Genomic DNA, 17481 nt, shown 5'->3' on the forward strand with positions numbered 1-17481 from the left:
TTTGAGGGATGTGCCAAGAGTTGGAGTGGGAATATCAGCGTGCACGGGCTGTGCCCTGCTGATCTTCCAGCAAGGTACTGGTTTGTCTGGGAAGGGGCTTTTTTTACCGGGAAAGTGGCACTTGGATGCCTTGACAGTTGAAGGCTGCAGTTTGCCTGGCTCTGGGGCGGTGCTGGGCTGTCCCAAACACTTTATTCCCTGGAGTGTTTCTCCGGGGGGAGCCTGCTGGGTCAGACAAGGGGCTGTGCTGTTGCGGCTGTTGCTTTTGGTGAGTGTTGCATGAAGCACAGAGGGATGAAGTTTGAGTTTACTCTGAGCACAGCCTAAAAACAAAAGGGCTTGGAAAGGAAAGCCTGGAGAAGCTCTTAGAGGATCTGGGGCTGCTGTGTCCTGTCCTGGGGACCCAACTGGACACCGTGAGCAGGAGGCACAGAGGGAGGGAGAAGTGTTAGATGGATATGACAAGTTGGTTAAAATGACACAGTTTCATTTTTATTTCTAGATGTGCCTGTTTTGAAAACATTGTGTTTGACCGATATCTCTCCTTAACTCCTAAACTACTGATCTGTGCTTGGAATATATTCAAATGCTTTATTTTTGATGCTTATTCAGATGTCCTGGTGAAGCTTATTCAGATGCCCTGGCTGGTTTTATCCTCCACCAAAACCTGTATTTGATTATAAACAAAAGCTGTTACCTCTCAGTGCTGCTCCGAGTGAAGCTCGGGGAGGAGAGTTCATCCCTGATTTACTGGAGTGCAGGGGGTCATCTCAGTTCAGCCTTATTTTTAGCCCTCTTTGGTATCTTTTTTTTCTCTATGTTTTGATACAACTGTTGAGCCACTGTTACCTCAGAGCAGATAAAAGAGTTGCAGGTTTCTCTGACTAGAGCTTTTGAAACCAAAGCAATTTCTTACTGGTGAACTTTGTAACTTTGGAAATACATGTGGTTTCAGACTTAATGTATCATGAAATTAAACAATATCTGTGTAATTGGAAAAAAAATGTGTGAGAGAGAAGTGTTCAGCATGTGCATGTAACAAGGCATGAGGAAGGGGAAATTAAAATACGGGGGAAATAAAGAATTTTTTTAGAAAATAATTATTGAGAGAAAGAGAAGCTGTAAAGGGATGGACATGAAGAACAGAAATGTCTGGATGTGAGATTCATTCTGTTTCCTGCTAAATAGGAAGTTATTGGAGCTGCTGTAAGACAAGACAGACTTGTGAGGAATTTCCTTAACACAGTGGCTTCAATAAGTTAAATTTCCTGTGTAAAAGTAAGTTAGATAAGTGGCTCTGTTAGTGGTGAGTACTCAGCCAAACCTCATTTTGGGCAGAAATTGTGCTCAAAAGGTGTAAGTATGGATAAATCCTTCAGTTGGAGTCTGACCCTTATTTGGGTGGAAAGGACAGGCAAGGGTGAAATGACACACAGAAAGGATATTATAAAAAGTAAATCCCAATCTGCCCTCCTTGGCTTTGACTGCCAGACTGCCTCTGCAGGACAAGTTCCTGTGAAGTCTGGAGTGAGGCTTCTTCCATAAAAAGGTGCAGTAACAAAGGTGCTGCAGGGGCACTGTGGGCCTTTGTGGTTTTACCTCAGTGGTACTTCTGACACGTGTCACACTCCACCCTGTTCTTTACTCTCCCACTTAGGAATGAAGTATTTTTTTGGTGTGCCTTACATTAAGCTGTTCTTTCAAAAGTCCCTGTGCTGTGAATAAATTTTGTGGATCAATATAATCAGGTCACCAGTTTCTTCCCAGCCTAGATGTGGGCAAATATTGGCTTGTAAAGGTAAGCCAGGCTGATGGATGGCATCTGGGGTGACATCCCCTGGCTGCTGATAATGTGACACTGTTCAGTCACAGACAAATCAGAACTGTCTGGGCTCAGGACTGGTGTCAGTAGGATTTTGTTTTCTGTTCCCAGCTTCCTCACGTTTGAAGGGAGTTCCTGGTTGTTCATGTGCAGGCACCAGTAAGCTTGACTTTAATCTATCCCTGTGGCTGCTTTCATATGGGATTGGACATCTCTGAAAAACTCCTCAGGCTATTGCAGGTTGTGGCAGGTTCAGGGTGGGTGTCAACAGACTGTTACTAATTTTTTTTTTTTTCTCTTCTTCCTCCTTGTTAATTCCTTTTCCAAGAAGCCGAGAGGAAGGATCAATGTTTGAGGGACTGATCTCTGTGAATTCCATCATTGCTCTACAAGGAAACGTGTTATGCTAACATTGCCTCAGTAATTTAGTTTTAGTTTTTCCTGCATTGTTCAGCTAACCGTGCTGTAGTCCCTTTCAGGAAGTGCTGTGCTGGTTCCTGCTGTGTTGGGTGGCATCTTCTTGATGCAAGCAGCTTCCCCAAAGCCCAGGAGGACAGCAGGAAATACAGTGTGGCATTTTGGAATGCCTGAGGCTGTGTGAGAAGTTGGGGTGAGTTCCTGGCAGTGCTTGCCCTGTGTCAGCGTGCAGAGCAGGCCTGCCTTGGAGATCTGGTTAAATCAAGATTCTTGAGGAGGATTGGGTGAGTGGGGTTCTCTGTTGTCTCTCCATGAACCAAGAGTTGAGCTGTAGGAGAAAGTGCCCAATAATTTTAGTGAGGAGAGAATCTACAGCATGCACTAGAGGGTCAGGGTCTCTGGGTTGCTGTGATCCCCTCCAGAAGCTTGGAGCCAATTCCATCTTCCTTCCCTTATTTCAATTTTGAGTGGTGTTTTCCCAGACTGTGTGAGGGAGCAGCTCTGTGCTTTCTGGAGTTTGTCTGTTGACGAGTTTGTAGTTGAGGAACAAGGCATTTGGAAGCTGCTTGGGCACAAAAGTCAGATTGAAGAGCGTGTTGGTGGCTCTGGTGTGAAGTGCTCCCCTTGAGGTTTTGACTCCGGCCTGGAGCAGTTGGAAACCCCTTCCAGATGCCAGTGGCAGCCACGTGAGGAAGGTGTTGGGAGCATTATGGTCCCAAAAGGGAAGGAGTGGTGAGAGGAGGGAAGGAGGGACCAGGCTGAGATCAGAGGTGTCCCTTGCTCTCTGTGTTTCTGAGTTGAGGAGGAATGTTCTGAGATCTCAGCTGGATTAAAGGAAGGGGGCAGAGGTGTTGCCTGGGGAGTGTTTCTCTTTAGAAGTGTTGAAGCTGTGGAGATCAAACATCTTGGGAGGGTCGGAGCAGGAGAAGAGACTTTCCCTGCTGCTCTGTGGTGGTGGCTCCTCTGCAGGGGAGGAACGGGCACGGATTGGGGAGTGTATTGCCAAAAAATAAAATGCTTTAAGCCCTCTCTGCCATCTCCCCTGTTGATGTTCCCCAGCCTTGGCACATCTTAGTGTTCTTTCAAGCAGCAATAGCTTTAATTTATTTAATGAGAAAAGCTAATCATGTTAGAGCGCAGATATGTCACTTTACCAGCTCTGTAAGATTTTTGTGGTGAAATTCTCTTGGAGAAAACCATTCTAAAAATGTGATTTCAAGTGGCTTATTTTCTTCTCACATCCAAGGACACGATTGTGTATGTTCTCTGGCAGAAGTCTGTGGGAGAGGGTTACTTTATCCATTTAAATATATGTGTATTTAATGAACAGCACTGATTTGGGAGCAGACTTTGTGTAAGAAGTTGTTGAGAGAGTAACAGGAGACTCAGAACAAGTAACTTCCCTTTTAGATGTTGAGACGTAGAAGGATTTTTGTCTTTTCTATTATTTTATCTGTGATGGATTTTGTCCATAATTTTCAAGCTGGAAGACTTTTCTCTGTCATTAGCAAACATTGGGATGTGTTGAGCTGGTGCATTTGCTCCATTTCTGTTTAGTAGTAGGAGTTAGTAGTGAAGACCTCCCTTTAGAAGGCAGAGATAGCCTACCTATTTTATTTTTCCCCTAATCCAGCAATTTCAGGCCTAGTCAACTGTCAACTTTAGTTGTGTGTAAATCCGCTAATATGATTAGAGTTGCTGGAATTTTTACTCTGGGGAATTACAGATGGGTAGTATCACTGTTTTACAGGCATTGCTTTGGTAGGAAACTTTATCTGTGACTTGAATGTGGTTGCTGGCAGTTGCAAAAGCTTTTCTGGAATGAATGGGGAAGAGAAAACTGGTGTTTGTTCCAAGGCATGAACATGTGGGGGGAGGAGTCGTGTGCCCTGTGGTCTGGAGGAACCAGGAGAAACTACTTTTTCTTCTTGTTTTTTAAGGGAATTCAGTTGATGAGACTCTCATGGTGCTGTGTTTTACACTTGCTGTAATTTCAAGCAATTCTCTGTATACCTTTCCCTCCCAAACCCTGGACTCCGTTTTGTCTCCCAGATAGAAGCTGATGATGTGGAACAGCTGGAAAAAGAAAATAGAATGTGTTCTTAAAAAAGAAAAGGATCAAAGGGAGGAGAGCAAAATGAGCTTTTAGGCGAGTGAAGTTTTCTGGTGCATGTTATTCCTCTGGTTTATTCTTTACCTTTGGAAGGTGTCCCAGGGCGCACTCCCTCTTTTTGGAATAGGTGATGGCATGCTGTTGCTGATGGGACTTGAGTCAAATTGCTGCTGGGCATGTAACTAGGTTAATGGGACAGCATGATTATTTTTTTTTCTTTCCTGAAAGGAAAATTACACGCTCTGTATTTCGGTTGTACCTGAGGAGTTGTTTTTACCTTTGTTTGCTGTGTAGTTGAGGTGGAGAGAAAAGGACAAGTTTCCCCACACCGAGATTGTATCAGGTTTAAATCACTTCTGCCAACAAAAATAGAATGTTTCAGTTGTTGGTTGTAACAGCTTTGTGTTTCCTTTATCTACGTGAGAGTTGAAATATTTCTAGAGTTTTAGATAGACTTGAAAAAAAAGCCAAGTGGCTTCCAGAATGTGTGTCTTTAAAGTAAAACTTATCCGTCCTTGACCGATCCTGGTGGCGCTCTGTGAGTCTGTTGGTGGAGTGTGGAAATGGGTTAGGACTTGTCGAGGTGCAGCGAGCAGCTGCTCCTTTCCAAGTGCTTGAGCTCAGCAGGAATGAGGCTCCCATGCTCTGGAGTAAGAGTATCTGCACAGGAGTAGCTGTAAATTTGGAAGCACAAAGACCATCCCTGCTTGTAGCACGGGAGTGGACTGAATGTGGTGGGAACAGAAATTTCCCTGCCAGCCGTGGAGTTTGCACTTGTTGCTGTGAAAACACTAAACAAGGAGGAATGAATGCAGTTAAAGGTCTTAAATAATACAGATTTTCCCAAGTTTGGAAAACTTTTGAAAGGTGGAAATTAATAAATGTTGCAGGGCTGCTCTGTTTGGGATTGCCAGATGATGATTGTGTGTTTGGTTTGATTTACAGTGAGGGTGACTGTGAGTTACTGAGTTACTCAGAGCAGTCAGAGGAGTCTGATTGCAGTGTCTGTGTCACTGGTGATGGGTGAAAATCCATTTGAGCAGGTGCTATGGCTTTGCTAATGGTGGTTTGAAAACTGATTTCCCTCTTTCATGTGTTATAAGTAAGTCGTAGAAGTTACTGTGCCTTGAAACTGGCTTTTCCCGGGCTTATTTTGTTCTCTTGCCAAAAAGCAAAAATGAGAGAAGTCTCTGGTCTTTCAGACCAAGCAGGAGGCTCTTTCTGTTTGCATCAAAGGAGAGGACTTTTTTAGTGATGCTACTTTCAGCTTTGTTTTTTTAGTCAACTCTGTTCTTGGGAAGGCTCCTAAGCATCCTGAGGAAAGGACCTTTAAAAAAAAATCCAGTGCATTTTTACTGAGTGGTGAGACCCAGCCCTTCTGTCTTGGAGGTGCCATGAGAATTTCCACAGAACTGTCAGATCTGATGTGAAATTCAGACTGAAATCTGGCCTGAAAACTTCCTGGAAGTCTTGAATTCCTGTTTGGGGTGGTGGACAGGCTCCATACTGGACCCTGGGTTTTGCAATGTACAGCTGAATCATTGGGCTGACTCAATGTATTATTATGTTGGAAAGGGAACCCAGCAGGGCTCTTGTAAGTTGAGGGTGAGCAACCTATACCAGTAATTTGAGGGGAATTCAAGAACTGAAACCAAAGAAACATTTAAAGCCTGTTTATTGTGACTTTTAATGTGAAATTCATGGTGCACCTTGAACTCTGAAGTGTGCTGGGAAGGTGATTTCAGCAGTTTTAGCAAGGCAAGGCTTGTTTGGAAGGTGCTTTGGGATGTAGCATTTCTTGAGCTGGGGAGACAGCTTGAGTTCTACTTGCTCTGTATAATATGAAACCAGCTTCAATTTGTGTCATCCTTTCTCACTAGTGCTCACACAGTTATAAATACTTGTCACTGGACAGTCTTTTTCCAAATATTCAGTGTTTCTGGGCTCTGTGTTTCATATTTTAGAGTTGTGAATGCAAATAATTCAGCTGTCAACTTTGAGTTTTATGTTTTCCTTCAGTGTTGTGTTTTAAAGTCTATTTCAGAGTCCCTTTACGTCTGTCTCTTCAAAAAGAAAAAAAGACCTAATTTTTGCTGATATGCAAATATAACAAAGCACAAGTTTCAATGAGTTTAAGCTATTTGCCTTAATTCCATTGATTACCTTTCCAAAACACTTTTTCAATTTTGAAAAAGTTCATTTGCACAAATAAACTCCTTTATATTTCGATGTTTGGTTGTGCACCATGTTTAACTTGAAATGATTCCCATTTTGCCCCAGATACCCCATCTCATAGTGGTGGCTGTGGCAGCAGTACCTGGTGTCACCAGCATTCACCAAAACAATTGGCCCTTGGCACAGCCCCCTCCGTGCCTTGCTGCAGCCAAAGCACACTTCATCCACTCAGGCTGATGTTAGGATCATTAAATAAATGAATGAATTGTACTGTCACCAAATTCCCATCCTGGCAGCCGAAGAACATGAGCGTTTTATAGCCAGGACCCCTGTCCAGAATGTCTTATTGAATGCCTGGGATGTCAGGAGTGGGAACAGTCAGCAAAAAGCTTTCTGGTGAAATGTGTGAGCCTTACAGAGAGTTATAGTGTGGAGCGCTGTAAAAGCTTGAATTACCAGACATCTGATCGTCCAGGATGAGTATTAATCAACCTGGGAAGGGCGTGGAGAAAGGAGATGGAGCATAGCAATAAAACAAGAGAGCAGGACAAACACAGAGTGGGGAGAGCTGTGTCTCTATTGTCAGGTCAGCTCTGTCTTGTTGTTTGAAAGGAGTTTTTGAGGGAAGAATGCAGCCAGGCTTGGAAGTGTTGAAAGCAGGGATAAGTCTTGGTCTCCATCAGGGAGTCACTTGAGGTCTCACTGGTTGAGCTAAAACTCCTAAAGGTCACTGATGCTCTGGAAGCACTTGGAAAACTCTGCTGAATTTCCTCTGCTGGGAGAAGAGGGTTGCAAATATTCCCTCAGAGGAGGAGAATTCACTCCTCAGGCTTGGATTACTTTTTCTTGTGGTCTAGCTCCATCCTTGCTTTTATGATGTTGTGCTTAAGATGGTGTTTCTGCTTAGGAATGGGAGACAAAAGATCTGTATAATCCACACTGGCTGTGAGTGGGTCCAAAATGTCTCTGGATTGTGGGGAAAAAGGAGGAAGATGAAGTGTATTCCAACTACTTTGGGAAGCAAATTGTACTGCAGCCCCTGATAATGTCAGAGGTGCTAGGGATAAACAGAAATGTTTGATTCGATCCATTCCTGTCCTGCAGTGTTCCAAAACATGAGCATTTAAGGGAAAAATACTTGTTATTTTTTCCATCCACAACATTGGTCTTAACTATGGTTAATTTGAAAAAAAGGCTGCTAAAATAGCATTGCTCACCAGCGCAGTCCTCAGAGCTTCCCTGTCCATGCTTAAGGTGGTGATGGCACTTGTGGCTGTGGTGGTGGTGAAATCCAAGTGTCTGGGCAGTGTTTGTAGGTGGAAAGCTCAATCTTAAAGCCCTGCTGTGGCTGTGGAGATAGTGCAGTCTGAAATTGGTGCAGCTGGGGTTTATGCTCCTCAGAAAAGGAATCATGGTACCTCTGGTGAGGCATGGGTTGTCCTGATGGTGCAGACAGGCCTCAGCAACCAGGCAGGGACAGGTCCTGAACTTTCCTTTCTTTCCCATCTGGGATAGTCCATCAGGTGCGTCTTCACTGACTACTGCCTCTGTGTTGGTTCAGCTGTGTGGCATCATTTCAGAGAGCACTGCAGCAGCTGTAGCCTTCCCTCTGTGTTTTATCCCTGTTTGTGGCCTGAATCTATAGAATCCCAGAATGGTTTGGGCTGGGAGGAACCCTAAAGCTCATGCTGTTCCACCCCCTGCCACAGGCAGGGAGGGACACCTTCCACTAGACCAGGTTGCTCCAAACCTCATCCAACCTAGCCTTGGATTCAACAGGCTGAACCAATGGAAGAAAACCAGGATTTCTTTTAATGGAAAATGCTCAGAGACTGATTTACTGCTCATCTTCAGACCCTGGTGTGGTGAATATATCATTGCTGTTACTCTTTCTTGGATTCCTCTGCAGAGGTGTGTGTGAAGTGTGCACCTGAGATTCTTTATGAGGGAAATTAGAGGTGCAGAGGGTTGAACTGAGGAGGCTCAGGGCTCCCGTCCTACCTACAGCCCTCTGTGAATTTTGGTTTTCATGCAGCAGTGTAAGATGTGTTGCTCTGCCCTCCCTGGATGCCAGCTTGGATATCATTTTGTATGACACAGAATTTTAGTTCAGGTGAAGTCGTAAGCTCCACATGTGGCAAGAGGGTACTTAGGATTTCATGTCATGTTGATGAACTGCTGAAATAAAAATTATGGGCCAAAAACTATGAGGAGTTACAGCACTGGGAATGGAAATGAGCATCAACACTCTGGAGAATCATCCTTCCAGAATTCCTTGCTCAGCTGATGGAAGGACCATCGCTCTGGGTAACAACGCTGGTGTCACCACAACAAAGTGACCAGCAGAGCATTGCATTTCCCCATGAGATCACAGTGTGAAGTATTGGAGACACCTCAGGAAACCCAGCTGAGTGAATGAGATGGTAAAATACCAGGCTGTTTGATATTCCTGCTTATCATACAGATGGAGAGCCTGGCTCAGAAATGGATGGATGCTGCTGCAGGGTCCCCTATTCCCAGGACACAAGCAGGGGCTGTCCCTGTGGAGCAGTGACATGTGGGGGGTAAAGCCTGGCAAGCTGGAGTGGTTTATTTGTGGTTTTAGGGCACAAAGTTTGAGGTGAGTGGGCAGGGGCAGTTCTGTGTTAATGGCATGCACAGGAAGAGAAAAATGAGCTGATTTTTAGTACTTCCCAGTAATTCAGACTCCTGGGTGAAGATTGCCATGAATGAGTGCTGCAATGCTCATGTCTGCATGGGAACTGTCTTCTCTGGTGGTGGAAAAATGTGCCCCAGCTGCAGTAACTGCTGGTGCTGAAGGGGAGCCAGAGCTGGGAGGTTTTACTTTGTGAATTCAGCATGAGGGAAGGTAGGCTCTCATACCCACACAGAAGTTTATTCCAGGCTGTAAGCTAAATAAGGGCTGGATAAAAGCTTGTGAATCTTTCTCTGTGATGGAATCCTTTTCCTCCTGCTCTGCCTTGCTCTGTTTGTGCCTTTTTAGTTACATCACCTGGCCCTGTCTGCTTTGGCTCTTGTAATTTTAATGCTCTTACCTGGTTATGTGTGTGTAGGGCAAACTTGGTATAGAAATGACTCTGTGTGTGTGTTAAGTAACTGCTCTGAAGGAAGCAAGACCCAAATAATCCAAATTTTCTCTTCCTTGTGGGGCTGTTGGGACTGGACTGTTTCCCATTTGGCGTCCTCTGCTGCAGTGGCAGGGGCTTCCCAGCACATACCCAAAGTGTGGTTATCAGGTTGCCTCCCTCTCCCTGAGCTGGTATCAGGCCAGAAACTGCTGTTTCAGCTGCTAGTCAGGGGACAGCTACACTGAGTTTGGGGACCTTCGTTTTCACTGGATTGTGATTCAGTTTGTGTGACATAGTACCTGGTTTGGCTGCTTGATGTGATTTTCTTTTAAGCTCAGTGGTTGAAATTCAGGAGTATTTGAAAATAACTTACGTATCTGGAGCTGCATTTCAGAATGCGAAAGGTGGAAGATGGGTGTGACTTCAACTGTGGTGTCTGCTCTGTGGCATTTTATTAAAAAACCTCTTTTTTTTCTGCCAGACTAGATGTGTACAAGCATCTGATGCAGCCAAAAGTGCAGAGAACAGCTGAAGAACCATCTCTGTTCCTTTTGGAATAGACCAAAAGCCAAAGTTACTCCAGAAAGGAGTAGGCTGGTGTGTGTGTCTGGCCAGACAGCAGATCAAAGCCTTGTTCCCTCTGGCTGTCTCCTCCCAGTCACTCCTTGTCATCTCCATCAAGGCAGCTTGCTTACAGCCTTGCTTTGGATATTTTTACAGCATCTACCAGGAGGTTTGCTCTGTCTTAGCCTTGTTTAGCTACTGTTCAGTGTGAGACCAGTACTGGGTTTATTTTTTTCTTTTTTTCCCTTGAAAATTCAGTAAATGAAATTATCATTACAAGTTCTGACTCTGATATTGCCTCATGTCAGATTTGCCTCTGTCTGCCCTGGCCCTTCCTTGGCCACTGCCTGGGAATTTTGTGTGTGTGATGTTTTTCTTTGAATGCATGTCTCCTATTAGAGATTCCTGCTTTTCCCTCATTTCTTGAACAATGTAGTTTCTTCACTCTGAAGACTCCTTCTCATTCTCTGGGAGTGATGGTTATGACCACCATCTGGGATGAGCATCTTCCATTTTCCCCAAGGATGGTTGAAATTAGTTTGGTTGGTGGCTTTGCTTGAAAAAGTGACCCAGGAATTTTTCCTAGTACATCTCTTTTCCTCCCAACCCTTCTGCAATGTTCAGAGCAGCTTTGGCTGCCCCTGGATCCCTGAAAGTGTCCAGAGCCAGGTTGGATGGGTGTTGGAGCAATCTGGGATAATGGGAGGCATCCCTGCCCATGGCAGGGGTTGGAATGAGCTTTAGGGTTGCTTCCCATTCAAACCATTCTGGGATTCCATTATTCTGTTCACTTCCATATTTAACTGTTTCAAGCAAGGATCATTTTACTGTCGCAGGTCAGGGAGGACTTTGGAGCTGCCAGGCCAGAGGTGGGTGTGGTTGGCTTTGTGGGGACTGTTATCAGCTGGGGCAGAAATGCCTTCCTGAGCATCTGGAGGGTTTTTGGCAGCCCCTTTGCATTCCATGGTCTCCAGAGGGAGGTTTGCAGTGTGCAGAGGTGCCTCCATGCGTGCTTAGGGGTCTGGGAGCTGGCATACTATTGTTCCATCTATAAATATGGATTTTAACACTTACCCAATGCTTGGTAGCAAAAGGCTGCTCTAGGAGAACTTCTTCAAGGAAAGCAGTGTAAAGATATCTCTCTGCTAGGTACTGGATTTATTTTCCCTTCTGTTGTCGTTAATTGCAATAATAAATGCAGTTAAAAGTATCCAAAGGACATTTTTTTTTTTTTTTTGCTGCATGATGCTGTGAAATGCCTTGTTCAGAATGCTTTCTTTCCTCTGATTTTGGATCCTTTTTAAATGCTGAAGGGCATTTTTGAGACTTTGTTTTAACTTCTTTTTACATCGTGTTTATATGAAACAGACAAAAAAATCCCAACCCAGTGCTTTGCCAAATATTTTTGGAAAGAACAAGCTTTGTGGATAATAATTTTCATGTTCTACCTGCTCCTCATTGTGTTCAGATGGTAGAAGAATCTTCTCTCCCCTGAAAAAGGCTTTGAGAGATTAACCTTAAGGTAGTCACTTGAGGCAAGTTGATTAAGAAATATACTGAACGTTAGATTTAATCAAGATTGAGTAATAGAGTTAGAATTGACTGTCACTCCTGGAATGCAGTTATTTTTAGGTGGGGATTGGGATGTGCTGCTCCCCAGGTTTTCCATACCATGGCTCTGAAGGCAGACTGATCCAAATGCCATTGGGCAGAGAGGATCTGCTCCAGTTTGGTACTGGCAGCTACATCCCATGCTAAACATGTCGTGAAAAGCTTGGCAAATCAGAGCAAGGGGATTCCACTGCAGCACTGAGGGTTGTCACCCAAAATACAGCTCAGATATATCAGCAAAAACATTGAGCTGCTTTTGATAGAGGGACTTCACCTTGTTTTGTATTTGACTTCCTCCCAAGGGGCTGTGGAGGCACAGCTCTGCTCTCTTCTGTGAGCAGGGACAGCACCCAGGGAAGGGCTGGAGCTGGGCCAGGGGGGTTTGGGCTGGAGATCAGGAAAGGTTCTTCCCCAGAGAGTGCTGGCACTGCCCAGGGAATGGTCCCAGCCCCGAGGCTGCCAGAGCTCCAGGAGCCTTTGGACAGGCTGGGATTGTTGGGGTGTGTGTGCAGGGCCAGGGGTTGGACTCTGATCCTTGTGGGTCCCTTCCATGATTCTCAGAAACATTTGGTGATGCACTAAACCTCACCTTTTGATCACTTAGTTAAAGCTCTGCCCTTGTTGCCACTGGTGTAATAGTGTGAGGTCCTGAACTTTTTGCCTGTGTTGGTTTTTTTGGTGGGTGCCTCAAGGGAAGCAGGTCTTGTCCAGCTCAAGGCATTGCCCCTCTGTGGTGCACTGCAGAACCATCCTTTGTCACCTTGCAGGGTGGTGTAACTGAGGTTCGACTGAGTATTTTATTTTCTATTGCTTAAAGGTGAGAACAAAGCTGTTTCTTTGCTGTAACTTTCTATCTTCAGCTCAGGAAATCAGGAATTTTATCTGGATTAAAGCCTAAGAGACAGTGATAGGCTGGGAGAAGTGGAAACAGCTCTGGGGAGGAACATCCCTGCCCTGGCAGGGGGTTGGGGCTGGATGGTCTTTAAGGTCCCTCCCAACCCATACCATTCTGTGGTTCTGAGAAACAGCTGAGGCTGTTTGCTGTTCATTGCTGTTCCAGAGAAGCCAGGTTGCAGAAGGATTGAGTGGAAGAAAGTGGGGTCACTTGCATGGGAGGTTAATGAATCAAAATTATTTTAAAGGAGCTTCCTCACTTTCTTGACATGTCCTGACTGCAGAGACAATCAGAGCAGCTGTCTCGCTAAATTCACCTTAGATACAAGGGAATTGTGACACAATAGTCTTTATAGGGACTGAAAAGTAAAGATCAGCTCCAGGTGTTGCATGATATTGTAATTTTGGTTGTGTCTAGTAATAATATCAATTTCCCTTTGCAACCTTCAGTCTCAATGGGCAGAAAAGGCCAAAGCTTGCATAGTTCATCACGTGGTGCCCTCAAGCTAGCAGTTGTTCATCTGTCAGCTGGAATTGTGACTTTTTTCTGCATTATTCCCAGGCTGGACTTGCCCTTGCAGTGCTCAGGATGTCCATTTGTAGGTTTGGATTTCTGGGTCAGTGTAACCACAGGGTGGGAGCGGTCAGTATGTGAAGTTACCCATGAGAGAAAGTCCTCTTGAGAGGCCTCAGGTGTGCTGCCTGATGTAAGCTTTAGGAGCAGGTAGGATCAGAGGGCAGACTTTCATTTCCATGGCAAAAGCAGTTTCTGGAGTCACTTTGCATGGTGCCAGGGTACAGGACAATATTTTAACATCATCCCATTCTCAGAGTTTACTTGGGCAGCTGCAAAATGGAGTGAGGTCAGTGAACAGAGATTGTAGTATCTCTATACCCAAAACACTCATCACCCTCTTTGCAGTTTACTCAGTAAAAGCAGAAAACATAAAACCAGGAAACTTCTACAGATGATGCTTTGAAGAAGCTCATTTGGTTAACCCGTTTTGCTTGTGTTGCTTGTCCCTTTAAGCCTGTTTATACCTGGAGTGTTGGCTGCAGTGTTTGTACTGAAAGCAGGAAAGCCCAACAGCTGGGACTTAAATCCATCTGCTCAGTGGTATCTACACTTGGAGCTCTTCTAGTGGCCCTAAGCACCTTAATGAGGTTTTTGTGTGGCTTTTCTTAAGTCTTAATTTTGTTCCACATGAATTTTCAGGTACAAGCAGCATCTTGGTGTGCCGTGTAGCATATTTGAGAAGTGCTTTATTTTTCCTTTGGTTCTTATATTAACTCTTATCATAGATTGATTTTAAATGCTGGCATTTCATAATTGCGTCTCAAAACTTGTGTTCCCTGGACTGTACAAAGCAGAATTAAGTAGAACAAATACATCTTGCTTTATCTGGAAACAGGGTGTACTTTGCTGTGGATTATTGATGTTCTCTTATCTATGGTGCCAACACTAAAGCTTTGGAGTAAGGAGTTGGTATTTAATGCTGTGTGGTGCATGTTGTGATTTGAAATATAAATAAATACAACTGACTCTCTGGGTTTGTTCTCAATGACCAGAACAACAGCTCTACCTTAGGAAGGTGAAAAGGAATTTCCTATTTATATCCCATCACTACTCATCATGCCAGAGTTGCCAGTGGAAACCCAAGTCATTGCCAATCTGCAGTAGGTGTTTGAGGGATTTTTTTTCTTTGTTTGTTCTCTATTTCCACATTTCTTTAGACTTTGGCTTCAAGCTTGTGTATTGTAGCAGCTGCTGCCTTCACAGGCGTTTTGAGTGAACAAAGAATTATCTGATTTCATGCCAGATAATCATGGAATATCTTGAGTTTGAAGGCACTCACAAGGATCATCAAGTCCAACTTCTGGCCCTGCACAAGACAACCACAGGAATCACTTTCTTTTATGCCCCAAGGATAACTTTCTATTTTTTTTCTGCTTCTTCATTCTTTCTCACTTTTGAGGGTGTTCTGATAATTGGACTTGAGAGTATTGGACCTGACCAAAAAAAAAAGGGAAAAACAAAAGATATGCTGCAAGAGCAGCTGTAAATTCCCACTTCTGCAGCAGCCACGGGTCTATGGCTGTTCACTGTGCCAGGGACTTTGTATGTAGTTCCTTTTCCCCAGCTGCCTACTCTATATTATATTGCCATTCCCCACCTGTGAGGAAACAAAGGAAGCACAAAATATTCCTGCATTGGAGGAGGAGAGAGTGGCAGGAGTGTGTGTGTGAGTATGAGCATGTGTGTGTCTGAAATGCTTCTTTGTGCTGCCAGGGGTGTGTTTGGATAGGTCTCCAGGCTTGCTCCCTCTGAGTGGATTTCCCCTCTGGATGCCTGAAGAACAGTAACATTTTTGCACAATTGGCTGTTTTTAATGAGATCTTCCTTCATTTTCCAATGAAGCAACAGATCAGCACCTTTAAAAGATCTTTATCTCAATGGTGAAGAGCAGGAGTCTTTTCTATATTGAAAAATCCTGAAAGGAAAAGTCATCCTGTGGGAGCTGTGGCCCGTGTGAATGGGCTGTCAATCAGTTTAATTAAACCTGTGGTTCTGGCGGGGTTTTTCTCCTTTTTGGTTCAGCTGCAATACAGGGAGAAGAAAGTTTTTATCTTTACCAGCTCTTCTTGCAGAAGTTGTTCCTGTGCTTGCAATTAAGAAACCCTTGTGTTTTAGGCAAAAATAAATTAGCTTTCTTCTTTGTATACAGAAATATCTTGCCCCTTGGCCGTCTCCAAAAATAGATGTGGAGTTCCTGAAAGTGAGGTTTAAACGCAGCATATGGATTAGCTCATGGGGTGGTGCAAAAGGACAGGATTTAGGCAGCTTTGCCTTTTGTGTGGTTATCCCAAGACAGTCTGCTGAAGGGAAATGGAGCCAGTTTCCTTAGAGCCAGTTTGTGTGTCCTGTGTGTGGAACATGCAGGAGCTCCCTGGTTAGGGCAGGATGAGCCTGGTGTGATGAGATGGATCAATATTAAAGCAGTGGAAATACATACTTTATTGGTTTTGCTCACTTAAATGTTTCTTGTGTACATGGGTGAGACTCCCTGCAGAAATCTCTTGCTAGAGTCTATGTTTGCATCAAAACCTTGGCTCTGCTGAAGCACAGAAGGTTCAAACTTTGCTTTTTGCTCAGATGTTCCCATGTGCAGCAAGAGCCCAGTTTGGGAGAGGAGAGGAGCAGCCCAGCATGAATTCATTGCTTTGGGTTTTTATAGTAGAGTATTTGTGTTCCTTGGGACATGCAGCCCACAAAAAGTCCATGATGGCCACCTCTTCCACCACATGGAAGATCTTTCCTCATGGACCTTCCCAGTGTTGGCAGCTGTGTGGCCAAGGTGAGGAGTGTGTGTACCCTTCCTTCAACATCTGGGAGGAGAAACATACCCAGCAAGCATCAGATGCTTGGAGGTGGTGCTCACCTTTATCACTGCCTTTCAGACTGGTGGTCGCATGTGTCCATGTTTAAATGGGGCACCAGTACCAACTGGGACCCTCCTCCTTTGATCATTTCTAGATATTTTGGTTTGCTGTTGAGCTCTGCTGAGTTTTATGGTAGCACGAAGAAAACGAGGAAGGGGGTGTTAGTTTTGTTTGCTGGAGTCAATACTGAATGTGTTTTCTCTTGAACTGTGACAGGCCAGGTGTTTTTAGTGTGGTGGGGAATGATGTTGAAATGAGGAGCAAGTCTCTAAATGTAAAGGACTCAGAGAAGGAACACAAACATTTCCTTAGTCCCAGGAGTGGAACAATAGCTCATTGTTGGGAGGAAGGGACTGCAGAAAAGCCAGCAGACTCAGAAACAGGGGGTTATTTTCTATAACTTACTATTTATATTGCACTTGGAGGCTTTTTGGGGACTAGATGTCCAGTTCCTGGAATGTGTGTCCCTTGGTGGAGGAAGGTTGGGTGTGAGCAGATCATGTCCTCAGTGGGCATTTGTTGTGCACAATGCCGGCGTTGCGGGCGCTTGGGACGCTGCTGTGTGTCCATGCGAGTCCCTGCTCTGCCTCGCAGCCTGGCAGCTGAGGAGACGTCCCCTAAAGAGACAGAACTCTTCTTCCTCCCACCCTCACTTTCTTTCTGCTGTCTATGGGCCGCTGAATGGGTTTGCATTGACCAGAGAGACAAAGGAGCCTTTCAGGCTCCTGCTTTGGCCACAGCCAGCGCGCTCTGGGCTTTTGTTAATGCGCTCAGTCCCCCCTTTCTCTCCGGGCAGCCTCACGCTCATTGTTAATGCAGCTCCGGAGCAGCACTGATAGTTCTGAATTCATTTTGTTTGCTCAGTTTGCAGGAAAAGTTGCAAAAAGCTGCAGAGAGAGAACATGTTGCCTCTTAGATTCTCCGCAGAGTATTTTCTTTCATGCCTTTCGCAGGGAAAAGTGGATTGTGTAAACAGATCCTGGCAAATCCGTGCCCGAGCGGAGCGTGGCGGGGCAGCGCCTGCGCACGGAGCCCGGCGCCTTGTTCCAGGCCCTGGGAGCACTAACTGGCTTTCCCCCACCCTGCTGGATTAGGCTCCATGTTGTCCTGTTTAATTTTGTTACTGCATTAGGCAGCTGAAGACGTAAGCATTTACTAAAACAGCTGCTCTGCTAAGTGGCAGCGCCGAGTCAGGAGGTGCCGTGCAACACTTGGGAACTCGCTCGGCATCACCGCAGACTGACTCTGTTGTGTGAGGGGGTTGTGAGTTTAGTGGCTTTAAGGCTTGAAAATCCATAGTCTTAAATAAATTAAACCAACTTCAGATAGATACAGCCACATGGGGATGGAAGGTG

The 17481-nt window shown here is 44.9% G+C and overlaps 1 protein-coding gene across 25 annotated transcripts in view; it reads left to right on the top strand.

Moving 5' to 3' along the window:
• Positions 1 to 17481, top strand: part of EIF4G3 (eukaryotic translation initiation factor 4 gamma 3) — a 143256-nt gene that overhangs the window by 1598 nt on the left and 124177 nt on the right. For 4 of the 25 annotated variants that reach the window (XM_085558435.1, XM_085558439.1, XM_085558448.1 and 1 more), the window contains exon 1: positions 1 to 17481. This exon is cut by the window's right edge. The exons of 19 other annotated variants lie outside the window; for them this stretch is intronic. The gene's annotated coding sequence lies outside the window, so the exon portion shown is untranslated. 2 more of the 25 variants (XM_085558446.1, XM_085558458.1) reach the window with 1 other exon arrangement.

The sequence above is a fragment of the Lonchura striata genome, chromosome 21 (assembly GCF_050655825.1).
Source record: "Lonchura striata isolate lonStrDom1 chromosome 21, ASM5065582v1, whole genome shotgun sequence".
In the NCBI taxonomy this organism is placed as follows: domain Eukaryota; kingdom Metazoa; phylum Chordata; class Aves; order Passeriformes; family Estrildidae; genus Lonchura; species Lonchura striata.